The following is a 10,043-nucleotide window of genomic DNA, read 5'->3' as shown; positions in this document are numbered from 1 at the left end:
TACCACCGCCGCCGCAAGCGGCAACCCTACCGTGCGCCGCGAGCCGACCTACGCCATCTCTGCATGGCGCCCGGCGTCACAGAGCGCGCGCGCGCGCGGTGCGTTATGAGCTTTGCGACGACACCAACAGCAGGCTAGGTGCCGTGCCCGCTGCCACGGATCCCGTCGCTTCTGTGTGCATCTGTCGCATGCACGCCCGTGGCAACCTCGTACAGGAGACGCTCGCATGCACGGGACGGGGTTGATGTGCGCGACATGTAACCAGCTATTCATTCGTAGACCGTGGACCTCTGATCTGTATCCCCTGGACCCCTGAGAATGCCCTCGCTTGTCTTGTACAGATTGCCGTGCGTTTTGCAACAGATATACTACCACTTAACCGCATGAAATTCTGCAGCATGCTGTAGATACATCTCAGGCTTGCCTTTTACTCCGGCTTCGGCACTTGTCGCCTTGTCGGGTCCCCTTTTACCTCCAAGGTACAGACAGAGTAAGAAATCCTAGCTAGACTAGATGCCACAACCGTACGTGCTAATAAGGAGGAAATAATGGATGTACGAAGATCTGTGTATCTTATGGTTAGTTTGTTGTATGTGAATATGGGATCTGAAGATGTGCAGGTTGGTCATGAAAAATGTCAGGAGCAATGGGGTCGGATCACGGAAGAGTCCATGACTCCGTGCAGATGGGCCACGACTGTTGATGTGAGATGTGGAAATAAGGAGACAACAGGGCAGTTGGCATTAGCTCTTGTTCTCACGCTATCTGTCTGACGATTTGTGGGGCTTCACCGCTTCAGGCAGGGCCTGTGATACGTGCTGAACGTGTGTATATATATGTATATATGTATATGTATATATATGTATATATGTATATGTATATATATATATGTATATATATACATGTATATATATATATATACGTACTAGCTGAGCTTGTGAATTGTGACTTTCTTTAAGCCAAAATTAGTACTACTACTGGTCATTTCCAAACTCCAGTGATGCCAGCTTGTACATACTACTACATCATTGAGTTGTGATGAACGGATGAATCCGAAGACGCGTTTGATTAGCATGCATGCCTATGGAACAACAGACACAAAAGAAATTCAAATGTTTGTGTACGTCCCAATGTAGTACTTGGTACTACTACAGGTGAGTGTCCCTAACTTGCAATTAATAAACAATGCTTATTACTTAGTACCCCTCTGCACCTAGATTTGCACGAACGGTGGTGCTGGTGTTTAGTTTGGAGTCTTAAACTTTTGCATGCTTCTCCTTGGGTTCCCTCCTCCATCTCTGAAAATTTTGTACTTGTTACAGTGCAAGATATATGTCAATGTGCGTGAGAACGTGCATGTCTCAGTACTACAATGAAAGAATGCGTTCGTATTGTTGCTTTCCAAACAAGACATGCTGCAGAGTCCTGGCTTGCTTGACATCAGTGTAACTGCTGATTAAGTGTGAGACACTGCACTCTGGAGGGAAGGCACAAGGTGTTGAAGTCAAATGCGATCACCCTGTACGTACATGAACAGCGAGGCAGTTGCTATGCATTATGGTTTTCGGTACTGCAGTTATGCTGTCACGCATGGAGCAGTACAGGCTCAGTTGCTTTCTTTTAGAGATCAGGTGAGGCATGCAGATCTTTTGCCCCAGGCAGGCCCCATACTCTCATTTCACATTTACGAAGTTCAGAAACTTCATCTTTTCAAAGAACATTCGTTGCATTCCATTATTCACATGAGTGGAAAAAAACCCAATAATTCCTCTTTGAGTGTTTATATATACACAGCGATCAGCTCAGCAGAAATGGACCAAGTTGCTGTGTGCAGTAACGGTAAGACTTCTACATATATATATGCGTTTGTCTGTTCTCTTGTGTACGGTCGTTACACCGTGTGCTGCTGTTTGGATGTCATGCAGCAGGAGGTCTCCAGCAGGCTGCAGTCTGGGTTTCCTTGTGAGACAGCAATCAAGTCCTCCGCATGAAGAAATCATAATCTTGATGCTTGTTGGCTGCTATGACGACATTCTTCTGAACATGCCCGTCTGAAAATATGGCAGCCACCTCCTCCAGAGCTCTCAGCCTTTGTTCCACAAATTTTGAGCTATCAGATGATGAGCCATCGATGACTATCGAACTAGGAAACTCCATCGGCCGAAACCAGCAGTCTTCCTGCAAGAGCATGTAAAAGTCAAGCAAGAACAGATAACACCTCTTTCCAGACCATATCAGCAACGCAGACAAATGTATAAAAGTACGGAAAATTCAAATGTATAATTTTCTCCATAACATCACCTATAATAAGATAACAGATGATAGCTAACACTAGATAATAGTATACAGCTATTCAAGCTAAGCTAGGCCAGCTGACAAGTGACAATTCAGAATTGATTATCAGTAACTTATAGGTTCCTTAATAGCCACTGAACCTGGACATCCCAATGGCTGGTACCAGAGTTTACCAGCTTGCAACCTGCTCGGTACTAACCAAGAACTTTTTGAGAGGAGTATGTACAGCTAATAGCTAACAGATCGAAAGGGAGCAATCCAAAAATTTATGTGCTTTTGTTTAAATGAACTCAACAACTTCTGAATATTTTACCCCTTTTTAGAGAACTGGTTTTTTGCTCGTGCTTTGCACGCGGTGGGACGCAGGACGCTGCGGGGCGCTGTGCGCGCGGGAGGGCATGGGACGCGGGCCCACACGGGAGACGCGAGCGCGCGGGACGGACGGACTGCAGACCAGGCACGGCGATAGGAAATTAGCAAATGTTTTAAGTAGGAGAGATATTCTGAGACTGTATGTTAATGTGCAAGAATAAGGTTACTTAGCAGAAAATGGAATAAATGATCCATAATTAGTCTAAGTTACAGGCTACTTGCAATCATCTGAACATTGAATAGCGTACTAGCATATCATCCATATTCTGTTTGGAGGGTATAACTTAATGTTATCTCTTAAGAAATTCACAGGTTGCAAAACCCCTCTTGTGTCCCCCAGGGGATCAAAATCCTACTGCATTTGCTCAATCTTAAAAGCTTGAACAATACATCAGCGCAAATGCTGATTTTTGGGTAGAGATGGGCTTTGGAAACACTAGTACACTACTAACATGGATATTGGATTCCATACACTACAAAGATTGCCAGCAATCATTAGGTATGCACAGTCACATTCTACTGCTTTTGACAAATGTCAACTAACAGGTTCTTTCCTAAAATGACACAAGGAAAAAAATAAAGTCATTAATATGTACATTCCCATTGTTGAGCCCCGGCGCCCACCCCCGAAGGCGCTCTCAGCCCCTGTGTAGCTGAGGATGTGAGCCTTGTATCTGCGCATACCAAGTGCAGGGATTACACAGGAGATGTTCCCCAATTGATCTGGACTTTCAGGCCTCATAACAAGATGACTTAGAGAATGATAGGTCAGGAAAGTGATAGAGATAGAGTTACATTTTTCCTTATCCACCATTTTCTGGAATTCGATAGATGGGATACCAAGCCACTGAGTACCTAGAAAACAAAGTGATAGATCTCGCAGTTTCAACTGATCCAGCTCGGAGGGGTCAACCAGATGAATGAGAATTGGATGAACCTTGCTCTTTGATTTCGATTATCCTGCATTGTGTGGTTAAAAGAAATGACATCAGTTGAAGGTGCTTTTCAGGACATTGTGTTCTGTACGGCAGTGCGGGCCGGCCCAAAATTGCGACGTGGCCCATTCCCCATCCCGCTGCGTCCCACACGTGCCCGAACGTAGCATTGGCAAAGTGTACCATACGTTGCGCCCAAGAATCTGGCGAAACCGCAGCAAGAAAACACGGCACAACCGCGCCGTAGCAAGCGGAACGCATCACAACGGAATATTGGCCCCAAACGTCGGCAACCATACCAAAAGAGTAGCGAAGAGCAGACGCCTTCAGAGAGCGCGGGGGCTTGGAATGAGTGAGGTTAGAGAGAACAAGGCGTCACCTTGGGGTCTGCTGCCAATCGCCCGGCGGAGGAGGTCGCCGAGACCCTAATCCCCGCGAGAGTCATTAGATTACAAGATAGATAATATAAATAAGATTTCACAACAACGATACCCCTGGTGGCTTGACCACTCTAGCTGGGGCTGAGTGACACGTCTGCGTGGAGTTTTTATGGAGAGAAAAAAAGGGCGGTTTGTTTTGTGTACGAGTGTATCAGCTATTCAGCAATCAACAGCTTCAGCTGGGATAGCGGTCGGGCCTCGTGGAGGCCGGCTTGCCAGTTGCGAGGTGCTATTGTTACGAATCTATGATTCAATGAGCAACAGCTAAGGCGGTTATCATTGTAAACGGTGTCTCCTGAGACATCTCTTCCCACTGTATATATATGTACGACGGAATCAATGAATGAAACGCCGATTGCATATTGTCTCTATTATATTGTATCGTTTACTTTCCACTTCAATACGTTGTCATGCACGCTCGGGTTAATCGGGCCAGGCCACACAGATATGCAGCTAAGAAAGAGAGGCGACAAAGGAAGGCCAAGAAAAAAGAAGCAACAAGGAGGATGGCACTCCATCACTGGCGTCGACAGCGGCTGGTGGAGCCCTCCTCTCGAGGCGACGCACGGCGATGACGCGCATCCAAACGAAGCACTGCAGGGCTGCCATCCTTCGTCTTCTTCCTCCACGCCGCACAGGATAACGACGGCAACCCGACCTCCGGTTGACAATCTTCCTCTTCGGCGTCAAGATCTGAACGCGCCATCCTCGCTGGATCAGTCCATCGCGCCGACGATGCTTCTTCTCTTCTTCCACAGTGGCGCCCCTCCTCTGAGCGAGGCCGCTCCTCTCCTGACGGAGACAGCGCAACGTGGCGGCGATCGGATGCACGGCCGCCATCCAGCGGCACCCGGCAGCACCCCTCCCGGCCGGTGCCTCCTCCTGAGCCACCTAGGCTGAAAGGCCATATGGGCCTCACCCATAATTGCAGGAAAAAACAAAAAAGGCCGTTGGGTCTTAAAGCCCATTATCCTATATAGGCCGAACGCAAGTTTACAAAAATCCTCCTGAATTGCATGATATTACACGCTATGTCGGCTAGTAATAAAGAGCTTGCCATTTGTGCAAATAAACCCCTCGGAATTTCAACATATTACACGTTGGTTCAATATGATCTCAGTTATATTAAACATTTTTGCAATTCAGTCCTTCAGGACATTTAATAATTGCATTTTCCGCATTAAAAACCAAATAACAGTTACCTGTTATTTACAATTCAGTCCTCAAACTTAATATTAATTATGGAAAATTATATTTACATAATATAAATATGCCTTCTAGACGCTCAGTTTATAAGGAATTGCATAGTGATGTTCTTACATTTAAGCCCCTTTGGACTATAAAAATTGTAGAACATGTCAAATGAATATGTCACACACTTGTAATATTTTTATTTAAGCCCTCAGCTTTACATAAATTACATTATATTTATTTATCTCTTGTAAATATGCATTTTGGACCCTCAAGTCATCAGGAATTGCATGGTGCTGTGTATTTTCTGCAATTAATATGTATTACCTCAATAATACTCAATATTTCAATATAATTGCAATTTAATACACATTTTTCTTTTGCTTTCTTGCAATTGTTATTTCTAATTTCTTCTGCAATTCATTTTTTATTTAAACTTTGACTTAAATAATTTGTAGAATTTAATGCAAAATTTTGATGATTACGTTTTTCCTAAAATATTGGAAAAATAGAAGATCTATAGCGTATGACATTGACTGTGACTATAGTGCCGTCCACCTTAATTGGATGTTATCTGTGTTATAGCAGTGAGTTGCTCACCTACTGCTGCAAGGTCTACACCTTATGGTGATTACATTCAACATGTTTTCTAATATTTTACATGTACAAAGTTTATGTACTTGGTAGTGACTATATGTTACCTACTTCCTTAGAAGGGAGTCCAATACCTTAGCAGCGAATATTTCGTCTGTCATGAAGGTCTACACCAATGATTATTCAATACTCATATTGACTTTTAATTTTGCATTTTTACAACATTTCCATGATATTTAATCTACTCTCATAGTAAATTAATTAAATTCATGGTATTTCATATGGGACATGACTGATATTTCCATGAATGAATTCACATAACTTGCATTAGATGACTACGATTACTTAACCTGGGCCATGGATGCCAACATAACTTTGACTATCCGGAAATATATTGCTATAATAACTCCACCAACACAGAATGTCGATTTTATTCCTGAGCATTCCAAATATGCAACTTTGCATTTTCATGACATCACCTACATCTAGATCTTAAATCCGAGTAGTCAATGGATAAAGATCCACTCGCTCTTTGGACCTCCCTCTAGGAGAGTTATGAGCAACAATCTGTTATCCTACCTGAAACTCAACACGAATGGTTTTTCCTTCGCTTTCTGGATTTTCAGTCCATTCCAATTACAACTCTCAAGTTCACAAAATGCGCTCTATGTTGGGATTCTGTGATCACACATTTTCGGATAATTTTAGAACCTTTATGCATTTTTCTTATATCGTTTCAGATATTGCAGCAGCCATATCAACATCAAAATCACCCAACGGGTGTAGTGCCCCTTCTTGAATTACATGCCAACACTCAAGATACAAATTTCATGGCCATAAACGAAACAATAGGAAATCCAATGGAAAGTTTTCCAACATGCAAAAAAGAGTAGAATTGCACAATGCAAAGATTGTTTAAGCAAAAATGATAATATAGACAACTCTCAAGTTTGTCAATGGTGTGGATGTGCGGACCAACATACAAACAAATACCTGATTTCCAAGTATTTGGCGGGTTTGTATCTCAAATCTATTAGAAAAGGCAAACAAGTTAAAGAGAATAAGCTTGAAGCTCACTTCAATGCACAACTAGAAGGCACTCTGTCAGCAGACTGTTTGCAAACTATCCTCAGATGAAGAACAATGATTTAGTCCAACATAAGGAGGATGATATCCTCAGTGCAAATGACATGCTTGTGGACTTTATTTTCCAAGATATGTTATCCTAATCATCCCCTAAATTTCATATGTCTACTATTTTCCTACATGATATTGTATATCACTATATACAATAGTGTTTTTCAAGACATGATAATCAAGAAAATCAACATTATATGTATTCTATATGAGTTAAAATTTCTACGGAATTTTCTCTTTTATGTATATAGAAAATTTATGAGAAGCAATCAGATGGAAGAAATTGGTTTAGTGGATAGTTGTAACAGTAATACAATTTTTCGGGAGCAAAAAATATTTCCACACTCTAAAATATGGAAAAGCTATCGCTGGACGCGATGCATTTATTTTGGGTTTGGATCATGCCACAATTATACTCCCTATGGATACATTTTTTTAGTGGTCATGGATGCACTCTTATACCTTGATCCAACTCATACCTTACTCAGTTTAAAATTCATCAATCTAAATGGTTTTTCATGTGGAAAATCAAACTAAGAACAGCGATGAATATTTATTTCTTACCAAATCTAATGGATATGACAAGCAAGCGCTTGAGAAATTTTTTTCCATAGCATCTGGATTGTATTATACATACATCAATCCCATCACACATGTTGTGTACACAATAATTTTTTTTAGAATTTTGATAAATTCAAGATTTGGCATGATCACCTTGGACATCCAAATTTAGGGAAGATAAGAAAAAATATCAACAATTTTATTGGTCATAACATCAATGTTGCAAAATTTTAAAAAATCATCAGATTTTATGTGCACCGCATGTACCACGTGGAAATTAATTTTAAATCTCTCTTACCTTAATAGTAGAAATAAATCATTTAATTTCCTTGAACGCATTTAAGGAGATATATTTAATCTTATTCAGCAATTATCTTGACCATTAAGGTACTTTATGGAGCTCATGGATGCATCTACAAATTTATTGCTCAAATTACCAAAATAAGAGCAAATTATTGTAAACACATGATAAAATCCATCAAAATGGACAATGCCATTGAATTCAGTTCACGTGCCTTTAATGGTTATTGTATGACCTTAGGCATTAATTTGGAGCATTAATTACCTTATGTGCATACTCCAAATGGTCTAACTGAAATCTCTCATCAAAAGAGTTAAAAAAATTAATTTCACAACCATTACACTAGAATTGTAATTTACCAACCTCACGTTGGAGGTTATACAGTCTTACATGCCACATATTTAATTCAAATAAGACAACTGTATATCATACGACTTTTCCGTTGCAGTTAGTACGTGAAAATTAAATAAGTATTTCCTATTTGCGAAAAATCGGTTGCACTATATATGTATCGATATCACCACTACAATTTACATCAATGGACCCTTATAGAAAATTAAGGATCTATATGAGGTATATTTTTCATCAATCATAAATAACTCGAGCCCCTAACAGGGGACTTATTCATAGCTCAGTACGCTGATAAGGATAATTTTCAAGCATTAGGGGGAGATCACAAGTACTACAAAGAATACCAGAAAATAGATTTTAGTATCACATGCATTTAGTCCTTACATAAAGATAATTCATCCTTAGATCCACGTACTAAAGAATCTGAACAAAAAGTTCATAGATTTATATATTTGCAACACATTGCAAATAATCTACCAGATGTATTTACTGATAACAAAGGTGTCACTAAATCATATCTCTACACTCAATGCACCAAGGAGTGGAGGTACCTAAATAAAAATAAGAGGGAGAGAAGTAAGACCACAAGGGATAATACTTGTTAAAAACATCTGCGGAAACAAAGAAAGTTAACTTCTAAAATAGTAAATGCAAATTAACCTGAAGTTGATAGACACCTTATGGATACTTATTATCCATGGCCTGCTGATGCTCTACATCCAAGACTCAGCACAAATGTGAGCACTACTTTAAGTGCTAGGACATCAGAACACCCTAACTCCATTTTCTATAAAATCATAAGGAGTTGGAAAGGGTAAATGAAATAACCACAAATTATATTTATTTAGGATAATTACATAATAGAAATACTACGATTGTCGAAATTTATTTCTCCTGAAAATAACCAAAAACCTCAAGGTAAATCCAGCATCAAAGACCATGGTAGAGTGCCTGATGCACTCAGACTGGATCAAATAGAAGGAGACAATTAGGCAGAATTACACTAATTTAAGAAAAGAGAGATAATTACATCAGTAATACCTACTCCCCAAAACACCTTCCCAATAGGATCAAAATGGGTTTTCATCCGTAAACAGAATGAAAACAATGAGGTGGTGAGATACAAAGTGAAGCTTGTAGCATAATGGTTCACACAGAGACCCGACATCAATTTTGATGTAACATAGCATCTATTTATGAGTGGCATAATATTCCAATATTTAATATCATTGGAAGAATTTGGTCACTTGATAAGTAAATCTATACGAAAGTCTCTGGAGGACTTGAAATTCCAAATTCCAAAGTAAATCGCAACATGTGTTGTGTAAAGTCACTCTATGATTTAAAACAGTAGGATAAAATATGGTACAACCGACTGAATAAGTTCCTTCTATAGAAGGGTTACTCAAATAATGATGATTGCTCATATATATTAATAAAGAAATCCTTAACTGGATTTTGTATCATCTCATTGTTTTTAGATGATCTCAATATCATCAGAAATACACAAGAAGTTTGCAATCATCTTAAGACATAATTTGAGATGAAATATTTAGGTAAAACCAAATTTTGCCTAGATCTACTACTTGAGCATATTTTCTTCGAAATACTTGTATACTAGTTTGTATATATCCGGAAGATATTGATATATTATATCCATTAAAACACCTATGGTCATTCAACCCCTTGAAATGGATATAGATCTATTCAAATTTCGGGATGATGAAGAGATATTAGGACCTGAAGTTTCATATCTTAGTATCTTTGAAGCACTAATGTATCTTGAAAATTGTAACATGTCTAATATTGCATTTGCAGATAACTTGCTAGCTAAACATAGCGCAACTCCAACAAACCTCATTGGGT

Source organism: Phragmites australis, chromosome 14 (genome assembly GCF_958298935.1).
Source record: "Phragmites australis chromosome 14, lpPhrAust1.1, whole genome shotgun sequence".
Classification (NCBI taxonomy): Eukaryota; Viridiplantae; Streptophyta; class Magnoliopsida; order Poales; family Poaceae; genus Phragmites; species Phragmites australis.
Note: the sequence above shows the minus strand (reverse complement) of the source record.